Source organism: Capsicum annuum, chromosome 3 (assembly GCF_002878395.1).
Source record: "Capsicum annuum cultivar UCD-10X-F1 chromosome 3, UCD10Xv1.1, whole genome shotgun sequence".
In the NCBI taxonomy this organism is placed as follows: domain Eukaryota; kingdom Viridiplantae; phylum Streptophyta; class Magnoliopsida; order Solanales; family Solanaceae; genus Capsicum; species Capsicum annuum.
The window spans coordinates 127,208,251-127,230,506 of NC_061113.1; the positions used below are offsets into that span (position 1 = coordinate 127,208,251).

Here is a 22,256-nt window from a genome sequence, read left to right on the forward strand (position 1 = left end):
AGTAGAGTATGGTTTGTATTCTTTTATAAAATAAGAAATTTGAATTAGCATCTAGGATAGGGATATACCTAGATGACATCTTAATGCATCTAAATAGATTATTACATCCTCGCTCAATGATGTATATGTAATGTCTAGTTAGGTAGAAGGTTAGAGGTCGGGATACAATAATAATATGATAAACATGCGAATCAACAACCAAGATAAGTAATCTAATGAATGAAGTTCAATAGCGTAGTATGATTTTTTGTAGTTCTTAACCCCGGGTTTTCATCCATTGATTTCCAAAGTTTTTACTCTTCCGCATTATTTAAGTTTACTTTTAATTATACACTTTCAAAACTCGTATGGCTACGTTGCACTAGTTAATCTTAGTAGTTAAATGAGAATTGGATAGTTACTTAACACAAGTCTCTAAGGGATCGATATTCAGCATTATTTATAGCCACTATATTAATTAGTGAGACCTCGTACACTTGCGTGTGTGCAATAATTTTTTAGCTCCATTGTTGGGGACTTGTACATTGGAAACTATTTTATTTTTAATTTTAATTTTTAGATCTCTTTGGTGTTGTACACTTCGTCATGGTATTAAATTTGTAGGAAATTGGTTTACAAACTAGTAAGATGCAAGGGATAGGGAATTGGTTGAACAAAGCCCCAAACCTGAGCAATGATTTCATCAATTGAGGAGAGAAGCAGTCCTTCTCTATGGTATCCCACAAATTTAAGATAAATAAGATAATCCTACTTTTATGGCTGAAGATTAACCAGCCCGTAGGACAGTTCGCAAAGTGGAAATCCCAATCCTAACAAATTTGACCTCCCCTTTTTAAAAACTAGTTGTTGGAGGTAACTTTGAGCTAAAATAGAACATGGTGCAACTTTTGATCAGCAATGGATAGTTTATGGGACTTTCACATGAATATCCATAAGTCCATCTATGGAATTTATTAGAGATCAGTGACACATCTATCCCTATGAGTATGTCAACTGATTATGTTAAGATGACACTTTCCCTTTTTCACTATTGAGGGAAGAAAAGAAGTGGTTGAATGCTGAGCCGGTAAGTTCAATCACAAACTGGGATGACTTAGCCCCAAAATTCCTTATTTGATTCTTTCCATCTAGCAAGACTGTGAAACTGCACAGTAAGATTGTGAGCTTTAAACAGAAGCTAGGTGAAAACTTATATCATGCATGAGAGAGGTTCAAAGCTTTTCTTCAGGACTGTCCACATCATCAGTAGTCCAATGAGGTACTAGCTCACATTTTTGTTGAGGCACTTGATCACAACACCAAAATTTTATTATATTAAATTGTAGGTGGTCAAGCATTTGAATTGACGTATGATGAGTTATATGCCTTGTTGAACCGGATTGCACAAGGGAATCTTTATTGTCATTCTGACTCAAGAAGTGCTACAAACAAGGTTGCAAGTGTGTTGGAGGAAAACCAATTTACTTCTATATCCGCTCAGATTGTTGCACTATAAAATCAGTGAACTACTCAACTCAGCAATGTGAAATTTAGGGTTACACAACCTATAGCAATAGTGAATATAATTCATTATACGAGTACATGGTGCGAGATTTGTGAAAATAGTGGTAATTTTTCATCAATGTGTGGTGCAAATCCTGGGTCAGTGATGTTTTTAGGCAATGCTCAAAGGATAAATTCTGGGAATTCCTACAATCTAAAGTGGCAAACACAGCCACCAAATTCATCATGGAACAACTAATAGCAGCAGTTTTAGCAGCTGCGAATCAGGATATCACTCAAACTAGCAATATGGAAAAGATATTGATGTAAATTCTAGCTGCTTAAGTACAATTGGTAGCAAATATAAATATCCAGCAAGTGCCTATAAAGAACTTGAAGATGCAGGTTGGGTAAATATAGTAGGCATAAAAGTTCAGGCCTCAAGGTGGTTTTCCAAGTAACACTGAACCTCTTAAATAATTAATTGTAATAAATTTGAAGAGTGGTAAAGAGCTTAAAAAAAACATACAAAGACAACTAAGGAGGTAGATACATAGATAGTTCCCCAACCGGTTGTAAGGCCCCATAAAATTTCTAAGCTTAATTAAGTCCTTTAAGCTTGTCAAGGGGTCCCAGACATAGAAAAATCTAGATAACTTTACAGACTTAGCTTATTTTGGCCTTCAAAAGTTGGAAATATCATTTCGCCACCTTCATGTCCTTTAGTGGTCAGTATATTTGTTAATTCATGTTCAGAGAGGTCAATAGGTGTTTCCAAACAAGTTTTGGATTTTTTAGACCTTTATTAGACCACGTTTGGTGTCCCAAAATAGTGGAATAATATGATCTTAGCGTGCCGCGTCACCAATCGCATTGGTTAACATTGTTGTAGGGACTGCCATTGAAACTACTGAGGCTTGGCACGATCATGGTGTGACGCATCAGGTATCATGTCAATGCCCAATTTTAGTTATTAAATATCCTTATTTTAAAGGGCAAAAGGGTTAATTTCCCACTCTGATATAGCCAGTTTCCACCCAAAATATACTAGTTTCTCTCAATTTTCCTCAAGAACAACTTTAAGGTTTTCAATTGGGGATTCAAATTCAAGGAAATTCTACCGTCAAACTTCGTAGAATAAAGAACTAAGGTATGCATAATGTTCATTTGTGGATTCCTTCCATCCATGAAGTTCAATAATCAGCTTTTAAATCATGTATTGTGAATATTTTGTTGTGGGTTGATTATGTTCATAAGATTATGATGATGTGATTCCCAAGCTGGTAACTTTATGTGTTGGTCATGAAACTATGTTAATGTGTGGCTTAAAATCTATAAGTTTAGTTGATTCATAGAGTTTTGAAGTGATAATTTGATGATTATTCCTATTCCTTAAGTTGTGCATGCAAGGGATTTGATAAAATGCCTAAGGAACTAGAAAGTATGCATCATAGCTCAATTGTTACCCAAATGATAAGTGTGTGCTTTACCCTTATGATCAAAATAACTTCTATGATATTGTTGTGCATTATAAATGTTTTATAAAATGCTCATGAGACTATTTGATGAAATTATGACATGTTTATATGTTTTTCAATTCATGTATAAGATTATGATAACCATGTACTTCATTAAATCTCCAACTTATTGTAATATAGATTGTTGATGTTGGTCATGTATTCAAGAATGTCATACCTTGTTAGTTTCCTTCTATCAAGTTCTGGGGGTACTTTACCCGATAATTTAGTTGTGTGCCTAGAGCCAGTGTCATGTTTTCACGATATCCTCAATCAAGCCATGTTTAGTAGAAATCAGTCGGTCATGTGACTCAGGAAAGCTCAGTAAACTAAGTAATCCCAGTAATATCAGTAGTATTTTTTCAGTCAACGAAACTCAATAAACTCAGTATAGTTTAGTTCAGTTAATCATGTTCAGTGTCTTTTCAGATAGGCGTAGGATTTAGCAGCGAGTGAACCCAAGGATGAGGATATACACTGACAGTGGAGGGTGTGATCCCTAGAAGCAATCCTTGCATTCCAGAACTATATAGCCAGAATAGGTTAAGATATCAACACTGATAGAGGACGATTAATGAGGTGGATAAACACTATCAGATGATGTTCCCACCATTCTCTTTTGGGGACACTGCAGATGAGAGTCACCCATATCTTGTCTTTAACAGTGGCGCGGTATTGACACCCTTCCAATTAGGGTTATAAATTGGATGCCAACTCATCTATAATGCATTATTTAGGTCATGTCGGTTAGATGACTACTTCCCATAGTTACAGTCTCAGTTTCAATCTCAGTAATAGAACACAGCTAGTTCTACAAAATTTAGGACTGTCAGCTACAATTAATTTAGTATAGTACGGAACACAGCTAGTTCTATCAGAACCTAGACTGCCAGACACAGTCGCTCAGTATCAGTTATATCATTTATTAATAACTTATGTTATCAGTATTCAAACTTAGTAGTTAGTATCATCTCAAATTCAGTTACAGTTAGTCATTTATGCATGTATTCTCACGTTCATGTTATACAGTCAGTTGGCATTGTTCATGCATTTAAACCCTTTACATTCAGCCTACCTCACTTGCATACTAGTACATTCAATCATACTAACGTATTTGCGCTATGCTGTTTTTATACCATAGGTTCAAAAGCACAAGCTCCAGAGCATCAGTAGCATTCCAGTCTCAGCAGTCAGAGTCAGTAGTGAGTCCTCATCCTTTGAGGACATAATCATTACTTTATTTCTTTATTACTTAGTTTATTTCAGTAGTTGGAATTAGTTGGGGACATGTCCCATCAACTTCTTATTCAGACAGTTCAGCTTTATAGGCTTTTTAGTCCACAGTATGTTCAAATAGTTTTGTTTTAGTTTGTTTTTGTATTGATATATCATACTTTCATATGTTATGTTTTATTAGTTTTGAACCTTATGGCCTTTCAGCCTTTATTTCCTCATTTATGCAGTATATTATGCAGTGCTTAGGTATAGTTATCAGTCATGGGTTAGCTTGAGGTCCTTCAAGGTCAGGAGCACCGTTTGGCATTTTGGATGTCAAATTTGAGGCGTTACAGACTTGGTATTAGAGCCTAAGATTCAACAGTGTCCTAGGAAATCTAAAAGTTGCATCTAGTAGAGTCTTGTACATGGGTGTGTTGCAAGCAATATTTATGTATAGAAGACTATGAGATGTTTTACGAAGTGTTTCCCTTCTTTTAGTACTCATGTTGTGATAGTGAGCATAATCTTAAGTTAATCTCCTAGTCTAATCCCTTTCTCTTCCATTTAAAGAACTTGCCTCCTAGGAAAAGAACTGGGAATCAGTCACCCCCTCATCCCGAAGATCCTTTGGGTGAAAATGTCTCTCATGCAGAGTTCAGATCTGTATTCACTACTCTTTCTCTGTCAGTTGCTGCTCAGAATGAATGACCAGCTGTTGTTCTAGCCAAACCAGTGGCCAATTCAGCTACAACCAGGATTCGGGACTTCACCCGAATGAATCCTCCATTTTTCTAGTGTAAGTCAGATGAGGACCCTCATGAATTCCTTGACCAGGTTCAGAAGGTTACAGACATCATGGGGTTACTCCTAGTGAGAGTCCTAAGTTAGTTGTGTATTATTTTCAGGATGTTACTCATACTTGGTTCAAATAGTGGAAGTTAAAGAGGTCAGTTGATGTAGGATCCATATAATAGGAGGAGTTTATCACTGAATTCTTAGATAGATTCTTTCCCCTAGAGCTGAGAGAAGTTAATGTGTTAGAATTTATCAACCTCAGGAAAGGTACATGATGGTGAAAGAGTATTCTCTTAAGTTTACTTAATTAGCCAGATATGCTCCTCATGTGGTTGCAGATGGCAGGGCCAAGATGAAATATGTTTGTTTCTGGGGTTAATAATAGTGTGGTAAATGAGTGCAGATCTATGATGTTAAATAGTGACATAAACATAGCCAGGCTTACGTCCCATGATCAACAGGTAGAAAAACAAAAGATTAAGATGAGTGAGAAGCAGAATAAAAGAGCAAGGCAGGTAGTTCCAACTTTGCTCATCCTAAGTCAGAGGGTGGCAACCGTTCTCAGATTTGGCCAAAGTCATCTATTCTGGCTCCTTCCTCAGCCAATGCTCTAGCTCCTAAGTTCAAGGATGGTAATAGAGATAGGGCACCAGGCTCTAAGTCTCACGAAAGTGTTAGCAGTACCTGCACGCATCCTCTTTGTCAGACATGTAGCAAGCACCATTCGGGTACCTACAGAGCTGGTAGTGATGTTTGCTTTGGATGTGGCAAGAAAGGCCACAAAGTCAAGAATTTTCCCCAGTTAGGTTATCAGGGTCAGCAGAACTATTCCCCAGCCTAATACGATCAGCCAAATCAGTAGGGTGCCACTTCCAGTGCTACTAGTGGGCAACGCCCTAATAGACTTTATGCTCTTCAGTCTCGAAAGGATCAGGAAACTTCTCCTGATGTGATCACTATTACGTTATATATCTTTCATGTACACATTTAAGCTTTGCTAGATATAGGAGCTTCCTTTTCTTTGGTTACTCTTTACATAACATTTGATTTCGCAGTCAGTCTTGAAATTCTAGCAGAGCCCTTCTCTGTCTCAACCCCAGTGGGTAAAACCATTATAGCCTGACGAGTATACAAGAACTGTTCAATTATGATATTTCAGAAAGTCATTTCAGCAGACTTAATTGAATTAGAGATAACTGATTTTGATATTATTCTTAACATGGATTGGATTCATTCCTGCTATGCCTCAGTCGACTGCCAAAATAGATTTTTCCAATTTTAGTTTCTAAATAAACCTGTCCTAAAGTGGAAGGGTAGTACTTCAGCTTTTAGATGTCAGCTCATTTCCTACCTTCAGGCCCGGAAAGTAATATCTAAGGGGTGTGTCTATAATCTTGTTCGAGTTAAGGACACTAGTTCCAAAACTCCCAGTCTTGAATCAGTCTCAGTAGTGAATGAATATTCAGATATCTTTCCCTAGGATCTTGCTAGAATTCCTCCCAAAAGAGAAATAGACTTCGGCATTGATTTTCTTCCAGATACTCAGCCTATAGCTATTCTGAAATATAGAATGGCACCAACAAAACTTAGAGAATTGAAAAAGTAGTTGAAGGATCTCTTAGACAAGGGATTTATTACACCCAGTGATACAAGAATTACAAGGACAACATGATACACACTTCAAAATCAGTCCACAAGATCAAAGATCCGAGGACCTTTCTAAAGACCACACTCGGATTCAATAAGCAACAACAAAAACACAATGTATTGATGCGTTTATCACCTAAAAAAACCTAACAACAAACTATGTTAACAACAACAACAAGTCACGGATTTGAATTATAAGAACACAAACAAACGATTACAAATAAATAAAATGGATAGATAGTTAGACCTTGGTCAGTATAATCCTAAGAATCCAAGAATATGGTAATCTTGGACCCTTAACACTTCACACAGTAGTTAACCTAACTCCTACATTGACACAAGAGGAACTTTACTTCCTATAAACACCAACGTCTCAAGCCAATACTGTAACACAAGTGATATCCACACTTGTTGCTTTCATTTTAGTGTGATGGATATTCTAAGCCCTATAACTAAAGGTATTTCATGTTCCAAGTCCTACATCAATGAACAACTAATGAGAAAAAGACCTAAAATATTCTATTTATATTCTATTACAAGACAAGGCAAAATGAAAACAATGCACTTAAAAGGGTGGGGTGGCCATAGAGTACATTTGGTCCCAATGAAGTGACCAAAATACCTTTAATGAAGATGACCACATCATGACTCATTAAGTGTTGTCCAAAACCGTGAGTCCTCAAGTCTTCGATGCTCCAAGCAATCTTCCACACACGGCCTTGCTTTTGCTCAAAATAGATCTTCCTTGGATATTCTTGTTCCCTCGGGGTGACCAATTCTTGAGCCTTTAAATGATGACCTCCAATCATGTCTTCAAAAATTAAGGTGTCCATTTGACTTGTATCATCGTTCCATTCTTGAAAAGGATTCGACCTCGATTCCAAACCTTGTAAGAACAAAGAGAAGATAAAAAAGCACCATATCCTCATGACATGAGGGTTAGAGTTAGTACAACAAACAATATCAACATGTCAAGGAGGTACACACTTGAGATATAACCATAAATCCTTTGTTATAATTACGAGGGACTTAGAAAATAAATTATAAAGGAGTTGGCAAAAGGAATCACCATCAAGGGGTGGTGTCCTAATTGAAAGTAAAGTCCACCTAATACAAATAACAATATCACTCAAACAAGTGGATCGACCAATAACTATCCATCCTTCACACCCTAAGAAGTTACTGGGATGGAATGGGAGACGTAACCAAGGGCTTAGGTCTCGGCCACTCTCACTTTCCCCTAGGGTGTCATCCTCAAAATTACAAGCTCTTTTTATCACTATTGAAAATATCATGAACTAAAAGAGGATTGAGAAAGGTGTTCCATAAGACAACTTCAAATAAAGGGTTCCCATCCATGCACTTACTACTAGTTTCAAATTTCCACTAGGAATATGCCCAACATAAGAAACACATAAAGACGAAGTAGATGGCATTTCTAAGCACATATCACCTTCTCTTTCACCAGAGTTGTCCTTATATACGTACAAACCATCACGGGAAGCCAAAGGACCATAATCAAAATCATCTTCACAAAGACAATCACAACTCAAGTTTTCTAAATATTAAAGAAAATCAAGATCATCTACGCCCAGTTGATCATTTTGCTTACCCTCACTAGTTGTTTGCAATTCACATACCAATGTAGACTCACCTTGTTTTTCACAAGGGTCAACTAGTGTGTGAATACTCTCATCACTTGGTAATGGAACCTTAGTCAAGTTGTAAGTGCTATCACCAGATGGACACAAATCATTCTCACGAGGAGAATCAATTTCGTCATATAAAGGATCAACTAGTGCTTGTGTACCTAAAACAAGAGTTTGGTCCTCATGTTACCTAACAATATCAAGAGTATTACAAAATGAAGACTCATGCACTCCTATACTAGGTAAAACCACAACTACGTTCATATGAGTGTAGGGGATAACATTTTTACCTCGTAGCTCACATGAGCTACGGTCTTCGTCTTGACGTATGTCCAGGTAGCCCACTTTCTCCCTTAGAACTTCCATATGATCCAACCTTTCATTTATCACTTCCCATTGGCAGGTAATGGCTTCAAGTTTAGCCAAACTAGCACTTGCAGCCGCGGGTTCCATCGTAATTGCACCTAAAAATAAAGAAAAGAACAAGTCTACAATATAAAACACAAGTTAGTTCGAAACAACCTCAACACACTCTCACACACTTTATCATTTTACACTTGGATTCACAAGTATTGAAAGTCGGCTTGTATTTTGTGATGAGTTGAGGGGTAAGTCTACTCCTTGGATGGAATGAATTCTTTTTTTGAAGACTCAAGGAAATAATGTTTGAACTTAAACCAAGAAATTCTACAATTCAAAAATAAGAAAAGCACGAAATAACACTAACACGAACAAACGGGCGCAAAAACTAACCAACAAGCTAGTAGGAGATTACTAGGTCGTCAATTAGTGGTCAAACCAACAAACGAAACTAAGATACAATAAAATAAAACTAAGAAATCTAAAAGTTAAACTCAAACTGTTGCATAAATAGTAATTTAGTGATGTGGCAGTCCACTATTGGCCTCGGTTTTGTAAAAATCTTACTCTCCAATTTCAAGTCTTGACCAATCTATAATTTGGAAATGGTGGATTTGGTTAATGGAGGAAAATTTGGTCTTGGAGCTTCATTTGAAAGTTCAAAACAAGACTTGACCTTCTTGGTACTTTCTCCTTGAAACAAGGTCCTTAAATTAAGGAAAGTAGGTGAAAAGTGGTTGTCAAGTCTTTTGAGTGATGTGATCAAGTCTTTCACCAACAAGTACTACAACTTGGTCTTTCACCTTTTGTGGATCTAATTTTCACTTTTTGTTTTAACAAAAGTTAAAAAGGGTGAAGAACAAGAAGAACTCAATAACAACACCAAGAACAACAACAATATTCTCTAAGAACAACAACAAATTCCAATGCCCAACTCCACAACAATAAGGCCTTCAACACAGTCAAGGCTTAGAATGAAAACAACATCAAATCAGCCACACTTTGTTCACATTAACAACATCAACAAGTTCAAGTTCAAGCTTAGATTTGGACACTTTTTAGTGTTAGTGAGAAAGAAACCAACACTAGGAACACTCTAAACAACAAAACACTACAAGATCTACTCACAAAGAAACATGTCTCGGCCAAGAAAAGAACAAGAACATCAACTTTCTCGGCCAAGAACAACAAGAACGGGCAGATTACTCCTTTTCTGGAATTTTTTTTCAGTTTTTCATCTCTTCTTTTTTTTGATATTTTTTTTTCAACTCTCAAGCCCAAGATTGATCTTCTTAGAACAAAATAAAAGATGTCTTTGATACCAAATAATACAAGAATTACAAGGACAACACAAAACACACTTCAAAATCAGTCCACAAGATCAAAGATCTGAGGACTCTTTTGAAAATCACACTCGGATTCAACAAACAACAACAAAAACACAATGTATTGATGTATTTATCACCTAGAAATAGCTAACAAAAAACTATGTTAACAACAACAAGATGAAGAATAACAACAATGAAACAAGAACAACAAGTCACGGATTTGAATTACAAGAACACAAACAAATAATTACAACATAAATAAAATGGATAGATAGTTAGACGTTGGTCGGTATAATCTTAAGAATCAAAGAATATGATAATATTGGACACTTAACACTACACACAACGGTTAACCTAACTCCTACGATGACACAAGAGGAACTTTACCTCATCTAAACACCAACTTATCAAGACAATATTGCAACACAAGTGATATACACACTTGTTTCCCTTATTTCGGTGTGATAACTATTCCAAGCCCTACAACTAAAGGTGTTTCATGTTCCAAGTCTTTCATCAATGAAGAACTAATGAGAAAAAGACCTAAAATACTCTATTTATATTCTATTACAAGACAAGGAAAAATGACAACATTGCCCTTAAAGGGTGGGGTGGCCATGGAGTGCATTTTGATCCAATGAAGTAACCAAAATACTCTTAATGAAGATGAAAAAACCATGACCCATTAATTCTTGTCCAAAACTGTGAGTCCTCAAGTCTTCGATGCTCCAAGCAATCTTCAACACACGGCCTTGCTTGTGCTCAAAATGGTTCTTTCTTGCATATTCGTATGCCCTCGGGGTGACCAAGTCTTGAGCCTTTAAATGATGACCTCCAATAATTTCTTCAAAAATTAAGGTGGCCATTTGGCTTGTATCACCCAGTATGTCCTCGTAGGGCGTACCAGTTGTATTCATACACAAAAAAGATGATTCTCTTAAAATATGCATTGATTACCATCAACTCAATAAAGTCACGATCAAGAACAAGTATCCACTTTCCATAATTAATGAGTTCTTTGACCAACTTTAGGGTGCCAATTATTTCTCAAAAATAGACCTCAGATCAGGCTATCATCAGCTCAGAGTCAAAGAATATGGTATTCTAAAAACAACTTTCCATACTTGGTATGGTCACTTTGAATTCCTAGTCATGTCCTTTGGTCTTACCAATGCCTCAGCAGCCTTCATGGACTTGATAAACTGTGTGTTCAAGCAGTACTTGGACATGTTCATCATATTCTTCATAGATGATATTTTTGTCTATTCCCACAACGAGCATGATCATACAGAATATCTTAGAGTACTACTGAAAACTCTCAAAAATCATTAGTTGTTTACCATATTCAGTAAGTGCAAATTTTAGATAAGGTTAGTAGCATTCCTTGGTCATGTCATTTCCGATGATGGCATTAGAGTTGATCATCAAGAGACCAAAGAGGTAAGAAACTTTTCTTACCCTGTCTCTCCATTAGATATCAGGAGTTTCTTGGGTTTGGCTTGCTATTACAGATGGTTTGTTGAGTTATTTTAATTTATTGTATCCCCTATGTCTAGATTAAATCAGAAGAAAGTCAAGTTTTAGTGGTTAGATCTTTGTCAGAAGATTTTTTAGTAGTTGAAGACTCGACTCACCTCAGCTCTTATTTTGGCTCTTTTGGAAGGTTCAGATAGGTTCGTGGTATATTATGATGCATCCAGAGTAGGTTTGGGTTGTGTCCTTATGCAGCATGGTAATGTCATAGCGTACGCCTCCAGAAAGCTTAAGCCCCGTGAGAAGAATTATCCGACTCATAATCTTGAGTTTGCAGTTATAGTTTTTGCCTTAAAGATTTGGTGGCATTATCTATATGGTGTTCATGTAGATGTTTTCATATATCATAAAAGCCTTCAATATGTATTCTCTAAGAAAGATCTCAATCTTTGTTAGAAAAGGTAGTTAGAGATCTTGAAATATTATGACATAAGTGTCATTTATCATCTGGACAAGGCCAACGTAGTGGGTGACGCTATCAGCAGACTGTCTATGGGTAGTGTTGCTCATGTTATGGACAGTAAGAGGAAGTTAGCTTATCAAGTCCAGCAGTTTGCTAGACTAGGTATCCGCCTATTTGATTTGGAAGAGGGTTATTTATGGTTTTAGAGTAGTTTAGAATAATCCCTAATTTCTGAGATAAAAGAAAATTAGGATAGAGATCCCAGTCTTGTTAAGTTGAAGGATTCAGTCAAAGATTAGAAAGTAGAGGTTTTATCCCAAGGGGGAGATGGTTTTCTACATTGTCAAGGTCATCTATATGTCCCGGGTATAGATAAATTAAGGCAATGAATCCTTGTAGAAGCACATGGTGCACGCTACTCTATTCATCCAGGGGCTACTAAGATGTACTACAACTTGCGGGAAATCTATTGGTAGAGTGGGATGAAGAGAGATATTGCAGAGTTTGTGGCTAAGTGCTCTACATATCACCACATTTAGATAGAGTCAGAATCCTAGTGGGTCCATGTAGGAGCTTAATATTCCTACTTAGAAGTGGGAAAAAGTGAGCATAGACTTCGTGATAGGTTTCCCTCGTACTCGTCATCAGCATGATTCATTTTGGGTCATTGTAGATCTCCTATTCAGCCGAGGATTACACCAAACACTATATTAGAGAGTTGGTCAGATTGCACAGTGTTCCATTATTCATTGTCTCAAATAGAGGTACCCAGTTCACCTTTCATTTCTGGAAAGCTTTCCAAAAAGGTCTTTGTACCTGAGTTCATCTTAGTACATCCTTTCATCCTCTGATAGATGGTCAACTAGAAAGGACCATTCATACCTTGGAAGATATGCTAAGGGCGTGTGAAATTGATTTCAAAGGTAGTTGGGATGACTATTTGCCTTTGATTGAGTTTACATACAACAACAATTATTATTCTAGTATTCAAATGGCTCTATTTGAAGCTCTCTAGGGTAGGAGATGTAGATATCCAGTCCGTTGGTTTGAAGTTAGTAAGGCCTTAGTTATAGGGCCTGACTTAGTATTCGATGCCTTAGAAAAAGTCCAGTTGATCAGAGAAAGACTTTGTGCTGCTCAGAGCCGACAGAAGTCTTATGAAGATGAGCATAGAAAAGATCTTGATTTTGATATTGATGATCATATATACCTAAAAATCTCTCCCATAAAGGGAGTGAAGAGATTCAGAAAGAAGGAAAAGCTCAGTCCCCGATTTGTTGGTCCTTTCAAAATTCTCAGTCGCTTTGGCAAGGTAGCTTATGAGATTGAATTGCCTTCAGATCTAGGATCAGTCCATCCAGTGTTCCATGTCTCCTTGTTAAAGAAGTGTATAGGTGACCCAGCAATTGTAGTCCCTATAGAGGGCATAGGCATTCAGAACAATCTCTCTTTCGAAGAGATTCCAATCAAAATCCTCGACTACCAGACTTACAGACTGAGGAACAAGGAAGTTCCTCTAGTCAAAGTTTTTTGGAGAACTCAGTCTATTGAGGGAGCTACTTGGGAAACAGAAGTAGATATGTGAACCAAGTATCCTCACCTCTACTCCACTAATTCAGACTTATCCCAAGGTAATAGCTTCCTTTAAAGCTTATTCATGTTTCATGTCAAAATTTCAGTTACAACTTCGCATTCATTTTCATGCTCAGATTCTCATTATAAACTCGGTATTAAATTACCATTGCATATCCAGTCATATGTTCATGCATTATGTCATCACGTATTCATGCATTAGATATGCATCCTCATTATGAGAAACTTAGCTTATCATATATCGTAGTCATGCATTTATGAATAAGTTATGTATGCACCAGATATGCATGTTCAGTATGATACATTCAATTTATCAGTCATGTCAGTTATGTAATCATGATATATTTATTCATGTCCAATATATACTTAAGTTATCATTTCCTCCCTCTCAGTCAGTTTTATTAGAGGATGAATGTTCCCAAGAGGGAGATATTGTAAGGCCCCACAAAATTTCTAAACTTAATTCAGTCCTTTAAGTTTCTCAAGGGGTCCCAGACTTAGCAAAATCTAGCTAAGTTCCCAGACTTAACTTATTTTTGGCCTTCGAAAGTTGACAATCTCATTTTACCACCTTAATATCCTTTAGTGGTACGTATGGTTGTTAATTTATGATTAGAGATGTCAATAGGTGTTCCTGGATAGGTTTTGGATTATTCAGACCTCGATTATACCACGTTTGGTGTCCCAAAATAGTGGACCAATACGATCTCAGCATGCCCCGTCACCCATCGCATTAGTTAACATTCTTACAGGGACTACCAGTGAAACTACTAAGGCTTGGAGCGATCATGGCATGACGTGTCGGGTATCGCATCAGTGCCCAATTTTAGTCATTAAATGTTCGTATTTTTAAGGAAAAGGGTCAATTTCCCACCCCTATATAAACCCAATAACACGTAATTCAGCCATTTTCACCCAAAATATACTAGTTTCTCTCAATTTTCCTCAAGAACAAGTTTAGGATTTTAATTGGGGATTTCAAATTCAAGGAAATTCCACCGTCAAACTTCGTAGAATCAAGAACTAAGCTATGCATAATGTTCATTCATGGATTCCTTCTATCCGTAAAGTTTAAGAATCAAGTTTTAAATCATGTATGATGAATATTTTGTTGTGGGTTGATTATGCTCATGGGATTATGATGATGTGATTCCCAAGCTGGAATCTTTATGTGTTCTTCATGAAACTATATTAATGTGTGGCTTGAAATGTATAAGTTTAGTCGATTAATGGATTTTTGAAGTGATAATTTGATGATTATAACTATGCCTTAAGTTGTGTATGAAAGGTGTTTGATAAAATGCCTAAGGAACTAGAAATTATGCATCATAGCTCAATTGCGACCCAAATGATAAGTGCATGCTTTACCCTTATGATCACAATGATTTCTATGATATTGTTGTGCATTATAAATATTTTATAAAATGTTCATGAGACTAGTTGAAGAAATTATGACATGTTTAAATGCTTTCCCATTCATGTACAAGATTATGATAACCATGTACTTCATGAAATCCCCAACTTATTGTATTACAGATTGTTGATGTTGGTCATGTTTTCAAGAATGTCATGCCTACTTAGTTTCCTTCTATTGAGTCCTGGGGGTACTTGTACCTAATAATTTTGATGTGTACCTAGAGCCAGTGTCATGTTTTCATGATATCCACAGTCAAGCCTTGTTCAGTAGAAATCAGTCAGTCATGTGACTCAGGAAAGCTCAGTAAACTCAGTAATCCCAGTAATCTCAATAGTATTCATCAGTCAATGAAACTCAATAAACTCAGTATATTTTAGTTCAGTTAATCATGTTCAGTGTCTTTTCAGATAGGCGTAGGATTTAGCAGCGAGTGAACCTAAGGATGAGGACACACACTAACAGTTGAGGGTGTGATCTTTAGAAGAAATCCTTCTATTCCATAACTATGTACCCAGCATAGGTTGAGATATGAACACTGATAAATAAGGGTTGATGAGGTGGATAAACACTGTCATATGAGGGTCCCACAATTCTCTTTTGGGGACACTGCTAGATGAGGGTCATCCACGGCCTGTCTATACTAGTGGCGTGGTATTGACACCCTTCCAATTGGGGTTACATATTTGACCCAAACTCAGCCATAATGCATTATTTGGGGCATGTCGGTTAGATGACTACTTCCCATAGTTACAGTCTCAATCTCAGTCTTAGAAATACAACTCAGATAGTTCTACAGAATTCAGGACTGTCAACTACAGTCAATTTAGTACAGTATGGAACCCAGCTAGTTCTATCAGAACCTAGACTGTCATACACAGTCACTCAATATTAGCTATATCAGTTATCAGTAACTCATGTTATCAGTATTCAGACTCAGTAGTCAGTATCATTACGAATTCAGTTACAGTCACTCATTTATGCATATATTCTCACATTTATGTTATACAGTCAGTTACAATTGTTCATGCATTTAAACCCTGTACATCCAATCTACCTCACTTGCATACCAGTACATTCAATCGTACTTACATATTTGTGCTATGGTGCTTTTATACCATAGGTACAGAAGCATGAGTTCTAGAGCATTAGTAGCATTCTAGTCTCAGTAGTCTAAGTCAGCAGTGAGTCCTCATCCTTCGAGGACTTGATCATTACTTAGTTTATTTTTGTAGTTGGGGACATATCCCATCAACTCCTTATTCAGACAGTTCAGCTTTAAAGGCTTTTTAGACCACAATATGTTTAGACAGTTTTGTTTTAGTTTATTTTGGTATTGATATATCGTACTTTCATATATTATGTTTTATCTGTTTTGAACCTTATGGCCTTTCACCCTTTATTTTTGCATTTATATAGTATATTATGCAATGCTCAGGTACAGATATCAGTCATAGGTTAGTTTGTGTTCCTTCGGGGTCATGTACATCGTGTGGTGTTTCAGGTGTCAGATTTGGGGCGTTACACTAGTATATGGCAAGGTTGCTGAAAATTCAAAGAGAGTCTGAGTACTTGAAAGATAATGTTGCTATAAGTGTAAGGATATACCACTACCACCTTTTCTGTAGAGGCTCAGAAAATCAGAGGAGGATGTGTGCTTCAAGAAGTTCTTTGACACATTCAGAGAGCTTTATGTTAAGCTTTCTCTTTTAGATATTTTGCAAGGAATGACCAAGTATGCTATGTACTTGAAGGATGTGGTCACAAATAAAGTTAACCTGTAGGATGTTGAGACAGTAGCCCTCATTGAGGAGTGTAGTTGTATGGCAATGCAGAAGATGCCTAAAAAGCTCAAAGAACCTGGGAGTTTCACTGTCCCCATTTAAGTTTGCAATAGTAAGGTGGTATATTCACTTAGTGATTTAGGGAAAAGTATTAACTTGAAGCCCTTTTCCATTGTCAATATATTGGTCTTGTGGAAGCTGAGACCAAGCTCTGTAATACTCCAATTGGAAGACCGTACCCTAGTCCATCCTGAAGAAATCATAAAGAATATTTTTATCAAGGTTGGTAAGTATATTATTCCTACTGATTTTATTATTTAGATTTTCAGTCAGATAAAAGAGTGCAAGTCATCTTGGGACGTCCATCCTTAGTGATGGAGGAGTATTAATAGAGGTGAGAGAGGGTACACTAAAAATGATGCTGGATAAAGAAGAGGTAGTTTTTGAAGTAAACAAACTGCTCAACACACTATCCCACTACAAAGATTTATGCATGATTACAGTGATTAAAGGGGATAAGTGTGGGGCGTGAAGTCTATTTCATAAAAGAACTCTTCAGACTTCCTTATTAAGCAGCCCAAGCTACAAACACCGCAACCCAAAATGATGAAGATTGATGAGCCTGAGAAATCTATTATTGAGAAAGTTGTTGACCTTGAGAGTTCAGACTCAAGAGGTAAGAAATGAATAAGAAGATGGCCTCCAAGTAGGAGGAAGAGCATGAAGGAAAATGGATTAGTCAAAAACAGAGTCGTGCTGCGACACTAAATCAAGAGCTTCTTGGGAGGAAACCCAAGTTAATATAGGTTTTATTTTCATTATTTTAGTTTTTATTTCACTAGTTTTTGTGTTTGTTGAGTCACAAGTTGATGGGAAGTTTGAGTACCGAAAAACCTGAGCTAACAAGCATGGAAAAGACTAAGTATAGGGCCCCTGAACCCCATTAATGTATAAAGATGCTACTAGCTAGGCCTAGAGGGCTTGAGGAGTATTTCTATCACTACTTTTAATGTATACATTAGGTACAAAGTAGATTTTTAAGTGTGGGGTAGGGAAATTCCAATTTTTAGGAGTAATTTTAAAATTTTTGTATTAGTAATAAGTGGTATATTCTTGTTAGTGCTATATTTGATTGCATAATGCAAGTGTTTTGGTTGTAAAAAGTATGTTGCTTGTGTGAACTACTACATTTTAGACTCCTAGGCTCTTGATTACGACTCTCGTACTGGTTGGCTTAATGTTGAATTTATTTGATTGTTTGGTTGAGAGTTGATGATGATCCTACTTGAGTTGAGCATGTGCTATATATGTGTAAGGTCATCGTATATTCCTTATTATGGTTGATGTCTAGACCTTTCCTGGTGTGCGTGCAAAGAAAGATAAAAAGTATGGTTTTAGGAGATGATATAGGCGATTCTTTGATAATCTACCTTCCTACCATATTTTACCTACCTTTGCGCATAATCCTAGGTAGCCCTATTGAGCCTTTAGCTTTTACTTTGGCAACCTCATATGTTGCCCTATCCCCTTCTTTAATTGACCTTAATTTGATCCAAATCTCCTAAGTTTAGTGTAAAATAAATTTGGTATGGACTTTGAAATTCAAGTAGGAGGAAGGTGAAAATGAAGCCCCAATGTAGTATTACTGGTGTGTAAAATTGATGTGCTATGTTTGGAAGTGAAAGAAATTTGTTTTAAAGATTGAATTGTGAATTGATAAATAACACTCCCACTATGTGAATGGGCTTAATGAGATGGGGAAAAATAAAAGATGTGAGTAGATATAAGTGGTGTAAGTTGGTTATTGGAGATTCGTTATTAATTGTATAAGGTGATACATTAAAGTACTTAGGGAAGATAGTCACTATTACTAGCCAGAATAGTTCTTACCCATCCCTCAGTCTACATTACAACCCTTAAAGACCCACTTGATCCTGATCTTTAACATTCTAATATTAGTGGAGTACTATACTAAGGCAAGCCTATGGTTCATCTTTTGTAACTTTTTAATTCCTTGTGAGAGTGAGCGTAACTTGATTCTTGTACATATTCTGTGATAAATTATTTTTGTGTGAGTAATTATGGATAACTCTCTTAGTTTGAGTGTACATTTTTTTATGATAGTTCGGTGATTTATATGATGTCTGTGATTGAACAATATGCATGAGTTTTCCAACTAGGTGAGTCAATTCTTAAGGCTATGATGTTTTGAAGTAGTATTCTTGAACTTTCAATGGTGTACATAACATGCTTAGTGTAGAAATTTGCATTCTGTGTGGTCATTGTAGTACTACTTGAATTTCTTTCATGTAGTATAAGTGTAGAGTCACCTCAACTTATGATGCTTAAAGTAAAGAGTTGTTCGAGTATGAACAAGGCTTTAAATGTGGGGTGGTAATATCAGGTGGCTTTATGCATCTTAGTGTTGTTATACTAGCTTATTTAGATTTGTTTTGAGGAAAACTTGTGTTCTTAATGTGTTAATGATCATATATTGAGCATAAAAGTGTTTAAGTGTGTTATTACAATTTTTTAGGTGTCTTTCAAACAAGTTTGTACTTAATTTGGTCATTAGAGTTTAAACGAGAAAACTAGTGTTACTAGCTTGAGCTAGGTGTTGACGATGGATTATGATATTTTTAATGAGTTAATAATTTTATTATTGTGTAATTATGTGTGGAAAAACTTGGTTATAATGTTTAAAGTGCAATTGAATCAATCTAAGAGTGAAAATACTAAGGTAAAGATTAATAGGACGACACTAGTTCTTAGCTTGAGTTTATAGTTTACAGTTTTTGATATTATGTTGTTTTGAGCTCTAATACGTGATGTTTGATTGTATAGAATGATTTTTGAGTTTTTTGTGATTATATATTGAGTATATTAAATCTTATAATCAATTGGAAACAACACCATAAGGTTGTGCATGGAAGGACAAGTGCAACACAAAGTTTAAACGTCAAAGAGGCCTTTCTATTGAGCCCTCCTGATAGTGGGGCACTGCGACCCTTAATTGACTGGAAAAAGCATTGTTCCACAACCCTTACTTAAATTTAATAATAATTTCATCACAAACTCTAGTCCATGGGAACGGGCGCGCCGCGGACCATACTTCTACACGGCCAAATGTCCTCCACCTATAAATAGGATACTCAAACACTTTGGTAGACACTTTTGGACGTCTTAGAAGCTTGGAGACGGGCTGCTAAACAATTCAAATAGGGTTCTTATTTCTTTACATTAGTTTGTTTTAGTATTATAATATGTTTTCCTTCATCGTGATTACAGTTATGTCTATTAGCAGCTAAACGTCCTCTTTTCGGGGTTAGGGCCAAGAACATGTTTACTTTTTCTTTGAATTGATTTTATTTTGATTTATCATCATATTTGGTTGTTCATTTATCCTTTTTTTAAATATTTTAAGGATTTGTGACCCCTAAAATACATATATTGTCAACTTGGTGAACTTGGGAGGGGAAATAAGAAGATAGAACATGGGGATAAGTAGAGTAAGGCTCTTATTCTTTTATAGAATAAGTAATTTGAATTAGCTTCTAGTATAGGGATATACCTAGAAACATTGCTTGGTTCACTTGTAGGGTGATATCTTAATGTATCTAAATGGATTATTACATCCTTTCTCAATGATGTAGTTGTAATTTCCAGTTAGGTATAAGGTTAGAGGTCGGGAGACCATGATCATACGATAAACCCTGCAAATCAACAACCAAGATAAGTAATCTAATGAATGAAGTTCAATAACATAGTATGATTTTTCTTTATTCTTTAACCCCAGGTTTTCATCCATTTATTGTCCAAAGTCTTTACTCTTCCACATTATTTTACTTTACTTTTATTTATAAACTTTCAAAACTCTTTTGTCTACATTGTACTAGTTAATCTCAATTGTTAAATGAGAATTGGATAGTTGCTTAACACAAGTCTCTAAGGGATTGATATTCAGCTTTATTTAAGGTCACTGTATTAGTTGGTGAGGTCATGTACACTTGCGTGTGCGCTTGGTCACAATAATTACCATGAATTACAAAATCAAGACTAAGGGAATACATGAAACACACTTGATTCGTGCAGAATGAATTGAAGAGGAGAAAGTGTTTGACAGAAAAGAAGAAAAAAATGAAAATGAGCCTTTGAACATCAGGTATTTGAACATGGGGGTATTTTGAACATCTGGTGTTGCTTTAGAGGTCTTTTTATTGCTTAAGCATCCATGAGTTGAACCGTTAGGTATCGCTTAAGTAAACTTTGATTTCTTAAGCGATCATGATCGAGCATGACTATTCCCTTAAGTGATAGAGTTTTTTCTTAAGTGACTTTGACTTTTCGTTGATTGTCTGCCTAACCAGACATATGTTCACTTTTGCGATACCTGAGGTCCTCCGATGGTTTTAGAAAATTGTTCATCATATATTTTTAATGTGGTACAATCCCAAAATCCACTCCAATCAACCTGTTGCATCCAAACCTTCTCAAATCACTTCCAAAAACTCTATAAATTTGGTAGCTTAGTCAAAAATAAAATCCTAACTATTCCAAACATTAACATTCAAGAAATAAATGTAAAAAAAATTAATAATGGATTGCCTTCCCTCTAGTGCTTTATTTAACATCATGGAACGATGCGAGCAACCTTACCATTTATGTCTCCACTTAGAGAATTTGAATCTTCGGCCCAACTTTAGGTCAACATCTCTTTGAGGCACTTGGGGCAAAAGTAAGAAAGCGATGAAACTAACTCTATCTTTCCACTTCAAAGACTTGAACCTTTTACCCAAATTCACATCAAACTTGCATGAAAGATCCTTGGACATTGGTGAGAACATCAATAGACAACTAGTTGGACACCATGTTTTGCAATTCTTAGCCTTTAAGCGAGGGATGTCATTTCTCGTTCTTGGAATGACAAATTCCAAAATGTAGGGATTTTTTCTCATCTCCAAAATTCTTCATTTGCGCTAATGGCTTGACTTCATCATATTCACCAAGCATAATGTCAAAATGTGGTTGGCATGAGATCACCTCTCCATTTCCAAAGCATTTTCCTTAACATTCTCACTCAGAAATGAACTAGAATCTTCACAAAGGATTTGTTTGGCTTTTTCTCGCAACTCTCATTTCACTTCTTCAATTTTGACATCCTTCATTATCTTTGTTTTGGTTAGTTGGAAAATCACCATGAATTATTCAAAACAAAGCTCACCCCCATCTTTATTATAAATTATCTTAATATAATCGGGCTCGACTATTTGACTTTGAACACTACATCCTCAATTATTGCACTCAATTTGGTTTTCAATTTTTTGGTAGCCATTTCGTCTTGAAACCACACTTGACATCACTCAACATGAAATTTGAGGGATTCATCCACCTTTAGTAAAATACTATCAAGTTGAACCTCAAGGACTTCAAGTTGTTGAGTTTGATTCACTAGCATTTCTTGACTCACAGTTTGTTCCTTGTAAAGTTTCTTTTCATTGTGAGACTCAAGTATCAAGTTTCTTCCTTCATGTGT

General features: G+C 36.1%; 1 non-coding gene across 1 annotated transcript; it reads right to left on the reverse strand.

The window, feature by feature from the left end:
• Positions 1 to 1,141: 1,141 nt before the first annotated feature.
• Positions 1,142 to 1,248, reverse strand: LOC124897341. Its single transcript, XR_007054063.1, has one exon. It is a non-coding gene; the product is annotated as a small nucleolar RNA R71 (small nucleolar RNA).
• Between the last annotated feature and the right edge of the window lie 21,008 nt (positions 1,249 to 22,256).